The 18324-nt window shown below is 31.6% G+C and overlaps 1 protein-coding gene across 1 annotated transcript in view; it reads left to right on the top strand.

Moving 5' to 3' along the window:
* Positions 1–3071: 3071 nt before the first annotated feature.
* LOC129947178 (uncharacterized) overlaps positions 3072–18324 on the top strand; it is a 337053-nt gene continuing 321800 nt past the window's right edge. Inside the window, exon 1 of the mRNA XM_056057626.1 lies at positions 3072–3952. The gene's annotated coding sequence lies outside the window, so the exon portion shown is untranslated. The remainder of the gene's footprint in view (positions 3953–18324) is intronic.

Genomic DNA, 18324 nt, shown 5'->3' on the forward strand with positions numbered 1-18324 from the left:
TAACGTGATTCCAAAGAAGTATATTTTTTGAAAAAAATCCAATTAACGGTTTTTTTTATAAATCAAAAAAACTGAAAAAAAAAATTTGTCACCTCCAAAATTTTACTGCTAAAATATGATTTCATCTGTAAAACAATTTTGTGGAAATAAGAATAATGTTTTTGACATCTGATAAAATTTTGAGAAAAATCGAATTGACAGTTTTTTTTATAAAAAATAAAGATCTAATAAAAACATTACTCAAAGTTGGTAAAAATTGAATATCGATTCAAATATCTTTTCAAAAACTTGAAATTTAGGCCTCAAACTTATTTTATCTTACAAGAAATATTGTTTTCAATATTCTGAAAAATGTTAAGAAACATGGAATTGTCAGTTTTTTAAAAAAATAAAAACCTAAAAACAATTAATAAAAGTTGGTAAAAATTGATTTTCGTCTCAAATATCATTTCAAAACTTTGAGATATTGGCTTTAATTTACTTTTATCTTTTTAAAAAAATATTGTTGTCAACATTCAGAAAAAATTTGAAAAAAATTGAATTCACAGTTTTTTTTACAAAAATTAAAAACCGAAAAAAAATTAACAGAAGTTGGTAAAAATTGATTTTCAACTCAAATATCTTTTCAAAAATTTAATATAATAGCTTTAAACTAATTTTTACTCATAAGAAATATTGTTTATAACATTAAGACAAATTTTGATAAAAATCGAATTGACAAGTTTTTTACAAAAAATAAAAACCAAAAAAACAAATGTATAAAAGTTGGTAAAAATTGATTTTCGACTCAAATATCTTTTCAAAAATTGTAGATATTGGCTTCAAACTAATTTTATCTTATAAGAAATATTGTTTTCAACACTCGATAAAACTTTGAAAAACATCAAATTGACAGTTTTTTTACAAGAAATAATACTCTAAAAAAAACAATACTAAAACTTGGTAAAAATATACTTTCGACTCAAATAGCTTTTCAAAAATTAAAAATATTTGCTTCAAACTTATTTTATTTCACAGTAAATATTGTTTTTGATATTCAGTCATTTTTATGTAAAAATCCAACAGTCCGCTTTTTCATAAATAATAAAATCCACAAAAAATAGTACGCAACTTTGGTAAAAATTGATACAAGTACATATAGACAAACTTTTAAGCAAGACAAATCGACAGACGGGATGGGAAGTTATCAGTGTGGGTCGCATCCCAGCCTCTTTTTTTTTTGTATAGTGAAACCATTTTCTTTCTAAACAATAGCTTAAGTCCTAAGGCCAAGTTTAATATAAATTGCTTCAGCTTTATTGTATAAATAGCTCAACAATGACGCTTGGTAAATTGTCTTGAAAAATTTCATCAACTCTACCTTATTAGAGCAGTCAAGAATTGAATTGTTTGTAGGAATGATATGAAGTTTCAAAAATTTAACTTGAGAAAACATTAATTTAAAAATATATCGTGTTACATAACTCGTCACAAATTACTTAGACATTAGGTACTTAACTAATTTGTCTCAGTAAAGAGAATTTTATAGACCCAATTAATTACGAAACAGGTTTTGTACCTAACTACATACCTACAAATTCATGGTCTTTTAGTAAGTAGGTAGGTATATGAGTGGAAGCCAATAACATACAATATTCAAACTTATTCCACTTTATAACCTTATTCAAACCTCCTAAGGACGCTTCCCTTATACAAGAACCAAAGTCAAAATTCTGCCCTCCCTCCCCCACCGTATGGGTTAGGTGGGTATCTATTATCATAAACTGAAATTTGTTATTCTTTTTCAAAAATCAACCATACTTTTCAACTTTCGAATTCCCATCAGTGTTAGGTAGTAGGATGATGGTATTAGGCTGCCTGTTTTTAAATAGGTAACAGACATCTCGTTAAAATTAGTGACTTTTCTTCTCCCCCGAGAGATTGAGAGAGAGGGAGAGTAAAAACGAAAAATACAAAAAAAATAAAAGAGAAACTGAAACTGAATTCAATTCCGCTCTATTAAGAAGGATATCCCACAGGAACCCCATCACAGCAACATACCTACATATTTTATTCACGATTCGGGCAGGATTCAACCCAGAAATTACACAAATTTCCAACTTTTTCTGTTCTCTGTTCCGTTTTTTGTGTTACCTTTTCCTAACACAAAAGTTTAATCTATTGACACAGGAAAATCCAGCTTACAAATTTTATCTGGTACAAGCATACTACTCAGTGGATGGAGTATCGTATATAGGAATGTAGGTAGGTTTTTATCCTTCCCAGACCCACCAACTTTACCTATTCCCTTGTTTCTTATCGTGCTCCAGTTAATCATACAGACGTCTAATCAAGTCAAGTGCCACCTATACAATGACAGGGTCTTTTCAACTTGTGCCGACTCGACTATCGTTTTTCAACGTCGTCCTCGTCGTCGTCGTCATCGTTCTCGTTGTCTTTGTCGTTGTCGTCCTCGTCCTCTTAGAGCCGTTATAGAAATCATAACTTAGATGTTTTGGATGTTTTTTTTTGTGTTATTTTTCCATCCTCTTTTTTGTTGCTTCTCCCTTTGGATGGCACCGAAAAAGTATGCCAATCCTCGCAGCACTCGACTCGAGTAGATAACCGTTTTATTCCTACGAGAGGGCTTTTACGATTCAACATTATGGTAGGTATTTCTATAGTATGGAAAATGGAAGCGAGCCAGCTAGCTATACAGCAAAAACACAGTTACAAGTCGTGTATAACTCTAAGGTATACAACACAGTTATGTGCTTTTGTGTAAGAAATTATTTGCTTAACCATCGGAATTTCCACGTGACATTTATAAAAGCTCATCGCCTCCCTCAAAAGCCTTCTACTTTCCAAAGGATTTATCATAATATAACCAGCTGAAGCTAAAGTTAAGGCAGAGCTGAATGGAAGGAACGAAACGAAAGCTTCTGGATGAAGGAACTATACTTTCCAATCGAATGTCATCATATGGCTGAGTTCATCTTGTGTGTAGAAAGCAGAAGAATTGCGCGTAGCGCCATCCTAGAGAAGCTTTTATCCGTTGACAAGCTCATTCCCAGGACCTCGATTCTGGAAGAAAATTTCTCTTTTAGTTCGAACAAGGCCGTGAACTGTGAAGTAGTTCGGACGGAATTCTCGCTCGAAAGTCATAAGAAAAAAAAAACATAACATTTTTGGTTAAGAATCACTTCCAAATCGAATGCTGTACCCATACACCTATTTATGTCAAAGTGATGCAAATTCATTTTGACAGTTGTTTGACAGAAATCTGGAAATAAAAACAAATTGCTATTTGTTATTAAACAAAAAGTATCGCGCGTATTTATCGTTGTTTTGTGTGTTCGGTTGTATCGTTCGTCGTCCATGACGTTACATAAATCGGGATTCATTAATTATTTAAAAAGCTATACAGCACTTTTACCAGAAACAAGCACTCTGAATATCCTTAAACCTGAATATCCTCCTCGGTCCTCGCCATCACCATCGCCATCGCTATCGTCAGATATAACTTGTGTTGTGAGTACGAGTACGAGGCTGGAGTCGGAGTGCAAAATATAGCTCCAGTTTCCAGGGAACAAACCAGAGCCAGAGGTACATCATACGAAAATAGATTAAATGAGTTTCTGTTCGTTCCGTGTTCTGTTAACGTTCTAAAATCGTAAAATCGATGCGCGTACGTGATTGTGTCATGTGAATTTCAGTGTGAAAAATAAGAAAATGGAAAATAATTTCATCTTGATATAGTTTTGGAATTCAAGAAATAAAAGATAAGAAAATAAAAAATCAAGAAAGAAAATCGGGTCGAATCGAGGAGAAACGATTTGTGATTTGTGTGCCAAAGGATATTCTACTCTACTCTATTCTGTTTGTACGCAAGGATCTCCCTTCATCATTGTTCGTCGTATTTTTTGGATACCAAAATATGTTGTAAACGTCAGAAAAAAGGAATTGGAATGACGTAAGGATTTTTCATCTCTACTACTTGTTATTTTTTTTTCTTCTTTTAAGTTTGAAACAAAATATAAATTTACACCTGCTTCGGAATTTATTTTATAAAAGAAAACAACATTGTATCCTTTTTTTCCTGTTTTTGTGGGGGAGTTTTACATTTTTGTGTTCATCCACTTGATGAAATTTACTTAATTTGCTTTTGCTCCTGTCAAATAGCACAGGAGCAAATAAGAAGAGAAAAAAAAATTATGAAACAGCAGAAGTGGTGGTGTAAACACGAATAGATTGTCAGACACTGGAAAGGACGAGCGACGACTACGAGGACGATGAAGCTTTCGTGTATCCGTTTATTCCTTGTTTTTGTTTTTATTCGCCAAAATAATTGGTTTTCATTATGCTTCAATTGAGCAAGAGTGTGTTGGTGTGTGGGTTATTGTGTGCAAGTGTGTGTGTGTGTGTGTTGTGATTGTAGGTCGTTCCACATCGACGACAAGGGAAATAATAATAAAATTGAATCTTACAATGAATGTGAATGTGTGATAGGAAAAGAGAAATGCACTGTACCAATTTTAAGTGAGCAATTAAAACCGATTTTTATTAATTCTATGGATGGACCAACAATTTAATATTTACCGTTTTATTCGGTGAATTTTTAAAGAATATTCCAAATTTATATTATATGGAGATTTTAATGGTTTTCATCGTAAAAGTTTTATCATAAAACTTTGAAATTTTGCATGAAAAGCAATTATAGTTATATTTTTAATGAAAATTGCGTATTCATGTGTAAGTGATTAAGAATTTTCGCAAAACTCAGTCGTTTTTTTTTCAAATTTACGAGTATAACTTTTACCTTTGAATAATTCAATTGGAAGTCCTTCAATTGAATCAGCTGTGTGTTCATTTGTCTGTATATTCAGTGTCATCAATGTGTCGTTGAACTGCTGCTATGCGGTATGTATTGTTTGCAAACATCAAGGATACATGTACTTTATGTGCATACCTATACCTACATATGTACTTGTTAAGGTGCCGTTTTAATGGGAATTGTTCTAAAATCTTATTTGGTTACATTTTTATGAGGCTTTGAAATTAGAAAAAAAAAGAATATTTATCAGTGAATAATTTGATACTGTTAACTAAACAAAATTTAACAGCGTTACATATTCCCTAAATATTAGTTCATTGTTTACTCTTTTCGGTTATTTAATGGTAATTTTGTACGGAATCATAAGGTTCAAATTTTTGACAGGTTCATTAAATTGATTTTTTAAATTTGTGAGGATGCTGCTTTGCTTATAGATGAATACAAAGCTTTGAATTGACCAAGGACGATTATTGATAATAAGTTCTGGGATATTGACAGTTTTCTGAATCGATTATTATTGATATTATCTGAACTTACAATTCTTAATGCTTTCAAATATTCTTAAGCTGAGCTGTTCAGCGATATTCGAATGATGATTTGAAAATTGGAACCTATGAAGTTACTAAGAAACTTAAGCGATATGAATCTAGCTTTCACCTAACTTATATAGTGTCAAAGTAAATATAAGACCCAATGGCCAAATTAAATATATTTTTTTAACGAAAATTTCACCAAAAGGTTTCATATTTAATGCTCACACCTTATTAAGAACAATTATCTGAATCTATTGAGACTTTTAGTTCATAATTGTCATAGTGTTTCGAAAACAAACCATGTTAAATGTAATAAGTTGTTTATAAGTGCTTTTTTGGCTTTGTGTTCTAAGTACCGAAATTAATTGACATGGTCTGTGTTAAATAAATCTGCTATATATATATAAAGAAATGCACATGGAAGTTAATGTAATAAGTCGAGTTTGCCGAATTCAAAAGATTTTAAAAAATAATTACAAATACTCTACGTTTTAAGGTCCCTAGAATATTTTGTCTACGAGGGCATAAGAAAAGGTTTTTCAATCAATTTTTTTATTCAAAGAATTAATAAAAGAAAAAACTTCAGTAAGTGTCGACATTTGAAGAACGTTTAATGTTGTGGACTTCAATTTATCTTTATATGATGAATGTATACGTTTTAAATATTATTAATTGGTATAAACTTTAAAAAAGAACCTGACTATAGCTATAAAAGAAACAAAAACTATTTTGGCATTGGGCTTGTTTAATGTTTAACTCTAAAACCTAAAGTTTCGCATTGATAATGATTTGAAAAAATAATTATTCTTATAAAAAAGTTTAGGTAATGTTACTTAAATTATGCGAAAATGCTTTTGAAAGCACTAATATGTGAAGTTATCAACATGGGCATTTTCTCTCTGTTGTGAAACTTTTCACTTGGATTTGAGTTCGTAGATATCTTTCTTTGTCGTTGAATTTGTTTATCTTGTCTTTAAATAACCACACTGCAAATATTTAGCAGTTTCAAACACAAATTTTTACGATTTTTGAGACATCGCTTCGGTTTTTGAGAACAATTCATTAGAAATATATATAAATAGTTTCATTATTTTAAGATAAAAATTATTAACAAATGTTTTTCTTTATTAATATGGATATGGCAATTCTGCCGTCTACCTGATCGAAATTTCATAACAAAACACAATTTAAATGTAAAGAAGTTAAAATTCAAATAATAAACATACATAAGTTCAACTGATTATATATAAAACAAAAACTAATATTTAGTTTGTTAAAGCTTCAAGTGCGAATTCTAAAATTTTTAGATGATTTTGAAATAAAAAAGGATACCAATTTTTATGTGATTTGAAACACATAATAGCAATTAGGAAAGTTTGTTCGAACGTTCAATTGCAATAACTGGTTGTAGAGTTATGGAAAACTATTGCGGTAATTAAGAGCATGTTTACAGTATCTACAGACAGTTGAATATCCAAAGTCTCTATGAAGTAATTCATAGAGCAGAGTTGCGGGTTCAGTTCGAAATACAGCCGTTGAATCTCTTGGAGTAGAAGACACGATGCAAGGAAGTGTCTGATGTCTTTTGGTTCTCCGGTGTTACAAAGACTTCAGATTTGTGAAAGATCAGTTTGATGCGGCATAGAGTTAAGTTTCAGTATTTCGACTCGGGCTCTAAATATGTAACTAATAGCCTCAGAAGAAAACTCGTTACTGAAATAATTAGCCTGTCATGTTATTTGGTGGTTGATGTTTCTATACACATTTCTTGATAATGTTGTTGAGGCTCTTGAAAATTGTTCACTGAAGATTTGTTTATCAGTTCTGGCTATCAGATTCTTGAACATGGTGTACCATTGATTAAAATAGGACTCCAAAAAGAATGGATTATTGCCTTCGAAAAAGCTATCTGGTTTCATTCCTTAAACTGGGAGACATTTGTTTGCATAAGCCTTGTCATAATGGATTTGTGAAGGCTTCTTTCATTTCTTCTCATAACTTTCATTTTGCAGTCTGAGTTGGCTTTAAGGTTTGTAATGTAAAGAGGTGTTATGCCAGACTCTACATATACATAGATCTCTACAAGCGTTTGAAGAAATACATTTGCACGGCTTCAAACTCCTATAGTTGTAAATATCCAAAGACTTAGGTACCGTAGCACATGCAGCAGTTCACAGTTTCTTCAAAAACACGATATTTGGATTTAATATCGATTTTTTGGTTAGGGTAAAACTTAAGCCACATCAACTTTAGAGCTACTTTGGCTTCGTTGCTTTTTTCTTTCACGTGCTTCAAAACATTAAGATTGTAAGACAGCAAAACATCAAGATACATATTTGAAATAATGAACGACTTCAATAGGCGAGTTTTTTAGAAAGCAGTTTTTTTCTACGAGTCTTCTTCTCTTGCGCGGTTCAAAAATTATTATTTTGCAAAATTATTATTTTTGTCTTGTTAGTATTGACGCAGAGACTCCAGGATTTACAAAATATATTAAGTTTGTTGATTTGCAGCTGAAGGGTAGATGGATTGTCAGCCAGTAAAACGTCGGCGTAGAGCAAAACTTTAATTTGTATACCGGCAAAGAGTAATTCACCCGTAAGTACATCACAAACGTCACCAATAAACAAGGTGAATAATATCGGGCTTAATATACACCCTTGGGGGACACCTGCTGTTGTTTCAAACCATTTAGAGCATTTAGTATCGTCCCACACTGAGGCAGTAGATGAGGCAAGAAAGTTGAAATAAAACTTAGATTCAAAAGAATAAATGCCAAGAACGTTGTTTAAAAAAAATGGTTTTATTTGCTGTCAATATTTTTGGTAAACTAACTAAAACGAGAATAAATAAAGACATTTAAGGGATATACACTTAATCCTTACAAACTAAAGTCGAAGTTAAGAAAAATACTAAATGTGCTGAGTTAATATTTCAATTCAATATTGCTTCAAAACATGTTGTATCAAATGGATACAAAATTATGACTTTCTTTTACTTTACAAAATTAAAAACATATAACTTGTTTTGGAAACATCAACAACCTATCGATTAGTTTTACATTCGAATTCGATTATAAATTAAAACAAGTAGTCTTGTGAATAACAAACTAGCTAGCGAAAACGGTCTTCTAGCAATAGTCTTGACAATGAAAGGAACACTAACTTAATCTACCTTAAACTCATTTTTCACAGATAAGGTTCAAATTTATGTGAAATAAATTAAACTTTAGAAAAGTTAACGCTACAAAAAGTATATAATTTCCTTAATATCTTTTGAAATTCATCAGAGTATAAGGAACTTTTGAGTAGAAGATAGAGATATTTTTAAGATATTTTTAAGACAGTTCTGATTGTTATTGAAAGCTACGAGTACATGCACCTACTAAACCAAAACAGTTTCTCCTTTTTTCAAATCCAAGAAGCTTTGGGAGTGAATCTCTGATTAGTTTATTGATATGGTGATAGTTTTTGAAGCTGGAATTCCAATCAAATGAATATAAAGTTAACAACTGAATTGATTCAGCTTGTTTTTAATAAATATACATGAAAATAAAGGGTAATTTTTTAGCTATTATCTTTTTGGCAACACTGGTTTAAACAGCTGACACACGTTAAGTGTTTTGTTTAATTGACAAATCTTCAGTTTGGCCTATAACTTAACCACGAATCGTCTTACAAACTTACAACGCTTTCAATAATTTATTGAATTGTACTATCAAAATGCGTGCTCTGTTAAGAAAGTTGAGTTCTTGAAAAGATGGCCGATTTTGGAGGAAATATCAGCCAGAAGCATTGCAAGAGCTACCAATGCATTTAGAAAAAGTCACAGTTTAGTAACAAAATAGAGCGAATCACTGTCTTTTGTTTATAACGAAAGATGAAAGGATATATCAGGCCAACAAACTTTATTGGTATTGAAATCTTAATTTAGAGTTTTCACCAGACAGGATTAGAAAACAAAAATCAAACTGAAATGAAAACCAAAGGACAAGCGTAAAAAATGGTCAAAACCTAAGCGAAAAACGTCGAAAAAACCTACTGCTGTAGCCTTTTTATAGGTTATGTTATAAAATTCAATGCCAAATTAACTAATACCTTTTAGTACAAAAAAAAACTGATAAAGTCTGTCAAAAGATAGTCAAATTCATATCAAAAAACCTAACTAGGCAAGTTGCTGAATACCTGGAAAAATATAACATGTGACTACATCAAGTTCTAAAAAATAGCAATGGTGGATAAAAGAACAACAGTCTTGTCAATGACATATAAAACTACCCAACAAATCATGGCAAACAAATATTATTAAACCCTCCACCCTCTCCATTTAACTTAAAAAAAAAGACATTTCCATGCGACACATTTTGTTGATTTTATTTTAATTGAAGCAAAACCCATGCAATTATCTGTGACAACAACTTTATCAATAAAGCCCCGACACAAATGACACATTGTCAATTGAGGTTTTGTGGAACTTTTCCAATTTAATTTCACCTGTCGCAAGGATATCTCTAATAACGTCATTTTCGTTTTTTGTTTCCATGTTTTTTTTTTAACTCATAGTCTAAAGGTACATACTATGTACCTATGCTGAAGGTAAGGTAAAGGTAAAGGTACTTCTGCATTTATAGAAGTAGGTGTATCAAGTATAAAAGTGTTTCTGTGGAGCTTGATAGTGTATTTATACACAAAATGAACTAAATCGACCCTCCCGGCCAAAAGCTAGAAGCAACATTTTGATTACACTAGAAGAAGAAAAATAAAAACAAGAAAATAGAATTGAAGATAAATCTTGCAATTTTCTCGGGCGTCATATACAAGGCGAAGGCAATGGTAACTTTTTCGGGAGGAATGAAACAAATTTCAAGTTTCAACCCAGAAGCAGAACAGTGACTGTGAAAACTCATGTGTGTGTGTAAGTGTTGTGCGGAACCTAACTACATACATATCTACGAAACGGTGATGAGAGGGCGGTGGGCGGTACATGACTTTAACTCCATCATGCCATTCAACGACACATATAGAGGTTGAGGCTGCAAAACATTTCTAATTCTAAATTCCCTTCTCTGGCTAAGGGTAGAAGAGGTACTTTTTTTTTTTTTGGCTTTATGTAGGTACTATTTTCGAAACGCAAAACGAAAGCCCAGTGAAAGCTATTTTATCCTTCTCAACTGTGTACTGGAAACGGAATGAAGTGTTTTTGAAAATTTGCATAAAAACCATTTTGGAGTGAAACAAAAAAAGTAGGAAGCAAAAGAAAAACGACGACAGTGAAGTGAAATAACAATAGACAAACGCTGCTATACTATACTATAAGAGAGAAGAATTGTGCCACAGATAAATTCTAATTGAAGTGAATTCGCACAGAAACAACGCCAGCCAACAACGAACGATTCGTTATAGTTTTGACTTTGAGTCGTTTCGTCAAGCTATATGCCATAAATTTCGCGTCTAACTGGCAGTCTAAGGCATATACTGTATAAGTACGCTATGCATACGATTGCGGAACGGAAGTTGGTGTTGCTGTTGCTTTTGGTTTTGCTGCTGCTGCTAGTGCTACTGTATATTTTTTGGTGAAACGTTTTATGCTTTTAATTGATGCAAAATCCAATTTCAACAAATCTGTCGGGAATAGTTCTCTTTTTTGTCTAAACTTCATTTTTTTGTATTTAAATAAAGGTTTTGCGAAAGCCGAATAAAAGAAATAAAAACATGTCAATTTTGGTGAATACAAGTTTTGTTTAGGAAAATCAGAAAATTAAAGCTTAAATCATCGGAGAGTCTTCAATGACAGTTAAACGTTAAAAAATTATGCAATTTCATGAATGTTTCGTTCAAATTCTTTAACCCTAGAAAGATAACCATATTTCATAGACCATAAGGGATACACATTTGTTCAAAATATTCAAAATAAATTTTATAATTGTACCTACTTAAAATTATTGTTGTTTAGTTTTTACATTAAGCGTACAATAAATTAAAATTAACAGACATAGAATCTTATTTTCGTTTTGGATATTTGAGTTCTAAACTACTTTTCTTTCCATGATCTCTTGCTACTTCATTTCAAATTTTCCATCTTTAGTTACACATTTTTTCTGAAATATTGGAAGAAGGAAAAGTAGAAAAAAAAACTTTCGCGTTACTTAAAATCTTTAGAAAAAACGTGTAAGTCCCTGTATCTTCAAGCAAATAATTCGTATAGAAGATTGTCTATCCTCAAAAAACAACAATACCTAAAAATCATGGCGTTGAATCTCATACATTGTAATGATTCCAGATATTTTGGTCAAGTGAACGTATTCTAGCTGGCCGAAATAATGTCTCTGCTATTGATGTGGATACAATGGCTACTTACTTCAAAACACTTTTCACAGCAGACCTTTGTCAAATGAACATAAGTTTTGCACTAACATTCACTTAAATTGAGGAGTTAGATTCCCGATTTGCAATGCTATAGTTAATAGTGGCTTTGAAAAAAATGAAGGATAATAAGTCTCTGGGTTTAGGTGGCATACCGGTCGAGTTCTTCAAAAAAGCCAGTGCCCAATTTCTAGAACAAATTTAACTTTTAATAAACAACATGTTTATAGGTAAGACAATTCCAAATAGCTTCCGATCTTCATACATTTCTATGATCTTTAAAAAGGGAGATCCTAACCTACCACTCAATTCACTCAATTACTGTACCTAAAGCTTGTTTCCTGGGTTGAAATGAATACAAAAATAAGTTGTTTCCAAGCTGGGTTTTGAGCAAATCTCTCTACAATATACGAGTACCACATTTTTGCTTTAACGAGTGTTGATAGACGTTTAATTGATAAAAAAAGAATCTCTATGCATTTTTAGTAGACTTCAAAGACGCCTTTGACACTATAAATAGGTTTTTCTACAAAGTTCATAAGAATATATGAATAACTTATATTAAATACAAGTTCTGTAGTAAAAATTGTTATGAGATTGTCAAATCAATTTAAATTTTAAATGGGAGTTCCACAGGGTTGCATTTTGAGTCTCTTGATTTGTTCCCTCTTATTCAATGACATTTCAGATCAAATTCCAGGTGTTGTTATTTTTGTAGATGTATTTATCAAGGTTCTTTTATATGCAGATGACCTTGTCATTCTAACCGATAATCCAGAGACTTTGCAGCTCCAGGCTAACAAATTAAAACAATATTGCGATGCTTGGGACCTTAAGACAAATATGTCAAAGTCAAAGATAATGGTTTTCAGGACTAATCTCAACTGGCACCTTGACGGCTCAAACATAGAAGTAGTGACTGATTACAAATACCGAGGATTTACTATAACAAATAATTTAAATCTTGGAGCACATTTTTTTTAAGACAAAGTGAAGGTAGCAAAAGCAGCTATCAATTGTTTGTGGTCAAACTTCTTTAAAAGCAACTCTATAAAGATGCATCGACTAAATTTAAAGTATTTGAGACAACTATCAAAATTTCTCTCTTATATGTTAATGAAGTTTATGGATACAAGGAATTAGAAATAATAGAATTAGTCCAACGGTACTTTTTTAAACGTATTTTTAGGCTCTCTTGTAATACACCAAACTACGCTATCCAAATTGAATCTGGCCTGCCTCCAGTTTCCTTAAAAAATGTCAAAGCTAACGCAGACTATATTGTTAAAGTCATGCGAAGATTATTTTGATAGTTCTAGGAGGTCGGTACTCTATTTTTAAAGACTGGTTTGATTTGGCATCAGAATATAACTATCCGTTGTAACTAAGTAATGATAATTTTAGAAGCACTTAGAAACGAACTTTATGACCTTATTTCTATTTCAGAAATGTATCGAAAATCAACAACCCAGGCAAGAGAGTCTGTCCCTAAAACAGCTTACTCTAAACTTAACTTATGTGTCGGGTGTGACAACTATTTTCGAAACGAGTTTACTGACAATGAGATAAGTCTAATCTTAAAAATGCGTGTTGAAATGCTTGAGTTCAATTATAGACCTCACAGAAATTATTTGAATCCGAATTGTTCACTATGTAACGTAAATCAGGCTGAAAATATTTCGTATTTCTTAGCTTTTTGTCCATAACAGGAAATCTGAAGATGTTTTGCAATTTTAAATGGTGAAAGTGGATAGAAAATTCTTATTTGATTTGTTTCAAAGGCTCTAGGATATAGAAACAAGTATATTAACTTTCAACACATGCGGTCTAATGATAAACTTAGTTTTAGCTAAACTAAAATCGCAACTTGTGTATTAAAACACTTTAACTTATATTATATATATACCTTTGTTCTAGTTTATTATTATAATATTTTTATTTATTATAATTGTAATAACTATATATTATAATGTTTGTTTTCGACTGTTTTTTAATATTAGGTTTATTTTTTAACTGTTTGATGAAATTTATAAAATGAACTCTCTCTAAACGTATTTATTTAATTCATATAGTTTGCATTTCTGGCAGACGGCTTAAAAACCATGCATGTAAATCTTTTATACTTATTCTGTTAAATATATATTATGGGAAAAAATAAAGAATAATACTATTAAATATTGGAAGTACTAGACAACATTTTTGAAACACAGTCTTTCCGCCTTTAGGATGTGACTTATTTATTGTGACTTTATTCTAAGAACAATGAGGCATTTGAAAAAAAAGCCAGACGCATTTACAAAGTCTTATAACCTTATTAATAGTAGAAGCGTCCTAAGTGATATTTTTTTATTTTTTTTAATGAAATTATCCTTTATAAAAGTGTCTTATAGATTTCATAGTTTTGTATTTTCTTTTCAATTTGAATGTTAAAAAAAATGAATACACATTTTAGAAATGCAAAAGTAAGATTAAATTTTCTTAAGTATAATTTCATACTTTCGAGACTTTCGAAAGTTTGAAAGTACCAGAAAATGATCTACACATTAATAGCAACAACCTTTACAACTTCACTTCAAAGGTAAATTATAATATTATGTGTTTTAACCTTCTTCTGAGCAATAGTTGCCACTTTATTTATAGTTATGAATTTGACGTTAAAGAAATAGATTGAATGTTTTTACAAATGGTCTCCACATGATGGACTGATATTTCGAAAAACTAACAATAACTTACTCAGATGTTATTTTTAAGACTTTACTTTGATTTGAAATAAATAAAAACATAAGTTGTATTCAAGCGGGTTTTTAAACTAACCTCTCTACAATACGCTAACTAGTGTAGCTAAACGTTTAAGAAAAGAAAGCTAATCTCTTTGTTTTTTGTATATAGATTTTGACGCTGCCTTTTGATACGATAAACAGAAATCTATAACTTTACAAATTAGTCGGTGTTGGATTATCGACAACATTTTTAAGAATATATAAGTAACTTGTTTAAAAACAGCAACTGTTTCAAATGTTTGACTTTCTTGGAATCAATTTAAAATATAAAAGTGTGTTGAACAAGGTTGAATTTTAAGTCATTTGGTCTCTTCACTTTTTATCAATGAAATTCGAGACAGGGTGTATATTATGTTGATTTGCTTATTAAGGTGTTTTTATAAAGGGATGAATAAGGATGATACCTTAATTGATGTGTCAGAAATGACTACCTTAATGGAGAAATAATAGAAATAGTGAACAAATTCAAATACCTAGGTTAGACTTTACCATAAAATTGTAACTTGGGACCACATATAAATGACCTGTGGCAAAATTAAGCTTGACTGTATTTGGTCACTCCAGTGTTGTTGCCCAGCGTTTAAAGATTACCAGGATTTGGCAACTGAATGTAACTATGCACTGAATTTAGCCATGATTTACTTTGGTTCATAGAAGCATGAATTCTCTATTGATAAATAAACAAATATTTAAAAGTTCTTTGAACCGTGGCTAACCATTGTTTGGAAGAATCTAAATATTTACAAAATACATTTGAATAAGATGAGTCTAATATTTAAAATCCTTACTGAGATAAATTGCAGACCTCGCAGGATCCTCAGATTATACTTTAATAAGAGTTTTCTTTCTACAGAAGACAGTTACTAAATTTTAAATGGTAAATGTGGATGAAAACTTCTTATCCGGTTTGTAACAGAAGCTATCGCTTCTATTATTTTGTCATAACTAAGTTAAGAGTCCACTTTTATGTTAATATTTAATCCCTAATCTAGAAATACTGTTCAATTGATTATCTATCAGTCTCTTAATTTGATTTTAAATATTAACATTTTCAAAATGTCTATTTATAACTTCTTCCCCTTTTATTAAAGTTAAAATTTTGTAGTATAATTTTTAATTTTCTGTTCTTTTCAATCAGATTTAAGTTAAGATAAAGTTTTAAATTTGAATGATATTTTGTTACTATAAGATTATGTTTGTCTAAACTCTTTTAATTTTAACTTTTTCCATGCTCTTGCTGCTTGTAAATCTTTTATGTTAAAAACATTTTTACTTTATGAGTTGAAAAATTAAAGAATAATAATACAAATTTTAGGGTTGAAGGGTTTTGCACAGAGCTTTATTATTCAGAGGCTTCAATTGACTGTGGGGATAAAAATTGTTAGTTTTGCAATTTTTTGACAGATAAAAATGCAGCAGCTATTGTTAGGAGTCAGGATTTCAACGAGGATTCCTTTAATTGTTGGGTAATATAATGTATTGTTGCAATTTATTTTACTTTAAATTTAATAAAAATAAAGAAATTAACCTAAAACACAACACCCGCGCGAAATATTAAAGTATGAGAAATGAATTATGCCGAACTGTCAAACAACAGCGGCGAATAAGCGAAGAGGCAAAATTGCAACAAGCAGCAAATTAAGTGCTGCCACCACGACGAGCTCAGTGAGGGGTGGGTTCAGCAATTAGTAATCAATCGATGAATCGATTGATAAAGTTGCATGGGAATGTGGTATCACTTTGATATCAAAATTATTACTTTTATTATAAATTGCCACAGGGGCGGTCTTACGTTTCGTAAGAAAAAGGGCGCCAGCAATTTTTTTTGTTCCTGAAATAAAGAAAAGGAAATTGCAAACCTTTTTTTTTTTTTTTTAAACACACACCAAGAGAAAAGCACAGTACAACCAAGAAAAGAAAACAAAATGGGTATCTTTTAGGACACTTTATTTATACGATGTGCCTGAGAAACCTTGCAAAAGCAGGATAAAAACTCAGGATCTTTTCAAAAACAACAACAAGTTCTATGGACTATGGACCGTTAAGGTCTTAATTCCCACAAATAAAATTGGGATAAAAGAATTAAAACAAGTTAAACGGAAATACACAAAATTTTACTTATCTTTTTTTTTTTCTCTGCAGAACCCCAAATAGATATTTCTCCTTTCCTTTCCTTCCTTTCTTTTTTTCCTTTTTCACTTTTTCCTTTTTTTTTTTTAAAACGACACTATTAATTTTTCTGGATTATTCTCAATTTTTTTTTTCTGTCTAAGTCCGAAAGTTATCTTCACGGTTTCAAAGTTCAAAAAGAATTGACGGCCAGATTCCAAGATCTGTCCTATCTCTTCCTTTCCATCTCCCAACATTGTAGCTTTCAGCCAATATGGAGTGGCGGATTTCAATCACTTCATCAACAGCCAATCGGAGATCGGCTTGTTGATCTCAACTTGTGATGAAATTCTCGCGATCCCGCTTACTCGCTCTTCTCTCACAGCTAAATGCAAGTCATCCTGGAATTCGCCGTCCGCTGGATTCACTTCCAGGTAACTTCGATTCCAGGAGCTGCATTCAGCCACCCCCACTTTCTTTTTCGATATCGGACAAAGACCGAGAAATTAAAAATCGAGAAAAACCTTTAAAGCAATCAACTAAACTTTAATTTTGACTTTAAGACCGCGCGAAAGGAAGGGAAAAATAACTATACTTTAGGATCTGTTACTCTACCCCCAAATTAAGTTGCCCGCAACTTAACCGTCCATAAGTCCATAAAACTTGTCCCGTATTACATTATTTTCAAAATGATTACAATTTATCGAGAAACAAAAGAAATTAACTATATAAAGACAAGAATTTTACCAAAAAGATTACAAAATTTACAATTTTAAGAATTTATGTTGGGCCGTAGGCCATTCTCCAGTTGGAGTAACTTCTGATGAAACTTTACGTATCAACCAGACCGTCCATCTGGTTTGGTTTCACTTCCATGGAAACCATCCTTCTTTTGAAACCTGAAACGAGACTTGGTATTTTTTTCCTCACGAAAATGACAGAGAGAACCATGGTCAGAAGGACTATGGCCGTCCCGCTCTCTCTCATCCTCGTGTAGAAGGAATATGACAAGTGTCAAATCGAATATTGTAAACAAAACAAGTGGGAAAGTGGATGCAAAATGCATCATTTTTTTTTAATTAAAATTAAATGTGGAAAGAAATTGTTGCGTTCATTTATAACGCAACAAATCCCACCCTTTCTTCCTTGAAAAGGTGTTTGTTCATAACACAAACAAGATTACAAAAAAACTCTTTCGTTTAAAAATCACGAGATGGAAAGACTACTTACAAAGGGACTTCCAATATTCATTCATTCTCCAACAACGACGTAAACGGCTTCAGATCTTTAATGTGCCAAGTGCCACGATCTTTACCGGTGTCATCTACCAGAACATAAGTCCAGGGAGATAACTTTCTAGATATTTTAAAAGGGCCGACAAACTTTGGTGCCAATTTAGCTGCGTAGTAATTTGCAGCATCGGACAACACAAAATTTCTTCGCCATACGAGGTCATTCGGGAGATATTGAGTATCTCTCCTCCTGAGATTGTATGTCTCGGCGGATTTCTTAACCGCTACTTTTAATTTTGCAGCTATCTCTATTCTCAATTTCTTGAACCGTCCTTCAATGGTTCCTCCTTCGAATCTCCTATTCCCTTCAATACTCTCACTCCTAATACCTTCGTAATTCCCACTCGTTGACATCTCTTTCCCAAAGTTTGCATAGTATGGACTAACACCTAGAACTTCATGTTGGGATGTGCGTATAGCACAAGCTACCTTAGC

The sequence above is a fragment of the Eupeodes corollae genome, chromosome 2 (assembly GCF_945859685.1).
Source record: "Eupeodes corollae chromosome 2, idEupCoro1.1, whole genome shotgun sequence".
In the NCBI taxonomy this organism is placed as follows: Eukaryota; Metazoa; Arthropoda; class Insecta; order Diptera; family Syrphidae; genus Eupeodes; species Eupeodes corollae.